The sequence below is a fragment of the Orycteropus afer genome, unplaced genomic scaffold (genome assembly GCF_000298275.1).
Source record: "Orycteropus afer afer isolate SDZICR_OR568_19922 unplaced genomic scaffold, OryAfe1.0 scaffold00517, whole genome shotgun sequence".
Classification (NCBI taxonomy): domain Eukaryota; kingdom Metazoa; phylum Chordata; class Mammalia; order Tubulidentata; family Orycteropodidae; genus Orycteropus; species Orycteropus afer.
Window position 1 is genome coordinate 1,553,724 of NW_006922104.1, and position 2,679 is coordinate 1,556,402.

Here is a 2,679-nt window from a genome sequence, read left to right on the forward strand (position 1 = left end):
TTTTTGTTATGTGCCATCAAGTAGGACCCAACTCATAGCGACCCCTCCTTGGGTTTCTGAGGCAGTATCACTACAGAAGTAGTTTGCCAAACCTTCCTTCCCAGGAATGGCTGGTGGGTTTGAACCGGCAGCCTTCTGGTTAGCAGTCAAGTGCCTTAGGCACTATGCTACCAGAGCTCCCTGGGTAAGCCCTAGAAAGGTTAAATCACATTTATATTTGCCCAGGGACTCCAGGGGGCAAGAAGGAGGGAGGAAAGAGTAGGGAAGTTAATGCTTATGGAGTACTGAGCTTAGATTTACAGTGATGGATTAAAGGTAGAGTTACACAGCCAAGTAATTTAATGCTTTAAAAAGCCATTTAACCTTCTGACCATCCACTGACTAGAAGAGTCAGGGCTGAATCAGGGTGGTATGACAGTTTATTGAAAACAAAACAGTACCATAAAGGTAGAATCTTACCTAAACGGCAGAACACATAGATATGTACACTCACACATGTAGCACTGGGGCAAATTTCAGACATAGAACTTTTGGCATCAAGTTCACATTCAAACTAAACATTGTTCATAATCCTTCAACATGTTTTCTTTAGTGTAGCATAAAACCATACTTAACAATGTGACCAAAAAAAAAAAAAGTTAACTTTTAAGATCTATTTCTTGATCTTATTGTGAAATAAGGCAAACTCAGCCTTCAGTACTGTGAAGTGGATGGATGTCTTAACAGCCCACCCCTATTCATTTCTTAAATGGACTTCAGTTTCTCTGCTTTTGTATGTTTTATATGTGGACTTCAGTTTCTCTGCTTTGAAAAAAAAATAGCTATGGTATTTTCATATTGGACAACCTTATAAATTATGGGAGTTCTCCGCTCCAGCTTCATGTCTAGGCACATTTGGACTGGCATTCATTTGATGCAAATCTGTAGCTTAGCAGGGTTGATCTAATTAGGATAAATGGGTTTACAAAAAGTTTGAGAAGACAGTAAATCCCATACCCAGGAGTTCCTCAACATTTAAGACTTCAGTATGTCAACAATCTGGTTACTGTTGAAACTTGCCAGTTCAGAAGTTTAAATTAGCATTTTTCAGGTGTGTCAGGACTGAGTTAATAAGTGAACAGAACAACTGAAACAGATTAGGAATGAGATTTCTCAAAGCACTTAGGTAATGTACATCAACCTCTTAGGTACTGGATTGTACTGAAGACATTACTCAAACTCCTCAACTAGCCAATTACCCTACTCTTGGCTCTTAGGAGAGGCAATCCTTTGGAAGTCCTTAAGACCTTATACCAGAGTGTAGTGGTCTAATTTCAGGCTTATGATAAGATCAATGAAGTACTGGGAGATAATGGTCGTAACACACTGAAGATGGACGGACACAGAAGCAGCAACAGGCTCATCAGCTATAAAACAATTCTGGGACATTTAGGGGCAAACACAATGCTATCCCTCTATGATAAAAGTATAAAATAACTGAGGCACAGAGTCATTAATCTGATTAATAAAGGTGACTATGAATTTAGTTTATTTAGTCATATTGAAATATGTCCATGAAAATTTATATTTAAAATTCTTGGCACATAAAATAGTAAGCTTCAGTGTTCTAGAAATTTCATTTAAAATAAAATGCTTCAGGTATCAATGATGCAGGATAAGGTATTACTACACATATACTACATGTGTACCCACATCTGCTGAATCTCCTCAACTGCTTTATTTGAACCCATCTGTATTGATTTTATCCAGATATTTATATCAAAGAAAAATCTTATGGTAGAAACATTGGGAAGAGACTTTTAGAAACCTATTTTGAAAATGGGGAGAGAAGAGGTGGGCACTATTCTGGGCCCACATTACTCCTAGGATTGTTGTTGTTGTTATTATGTGCCATCGAGTCAGATCTGACTCATAGCAACCCCTCCTTGGGTTTCCGAGGCGGTATCACTATGGAAGTAGATTGCCCAACCTTCCTTCCAAGGAGTGGCTAGTGGGTTTGAACAGCCAGCCTTCTAGCAGTCAAGTGCCTTAGGCACTATGCTTCCAGAGCTCCTTGAAGATAACTTAATCTTCATATATAAAATTACTATTTCATCTCTTTTATAAAATTTAATGACTAAAACAACTGAGAAATAAAATACAGAACCCTAATTCCTTTCCTCTGATCATCTCAACAAGTGCAAATCATAAATTTATCATGTGAGTTTCAGTACTTGAGAGAAACTACCAAGCTAATATTTCTTCAAAGGTTACCATGTTGAAGACATATTTAAGTTAAAACATCTGCTCACTTCTATTATGATCATTGGAAAAATGAAAAAATTATATGCCATCAGGGGTTTTCAGGTAGTCAAGGTCAACCTGACAAAATGACAATACTGCTTTCCTGAAATGGACATAGAATGCTGTCACTGACAATGAAGGGACTCATGTCCAGCCACCTCCCAGGAGGAAGAGAATATGTGTGTGGGATTGGGTCTCATCCAGAACAATTCTGCCACTACTTTACTCTGCTCTCCTGGGGAACAACCTAAAGACACAAGTAAATTTAAACATTCTAACCTAATATAAACATTCTTTTTGTTCAGAAGCAAAAGAGGGTAACATACAAATAAGCTGACACTATGGGAGCTCTGGTAGCATAGTGGCTAAGGCACTTGACTGCTAACCAGAAGGCTG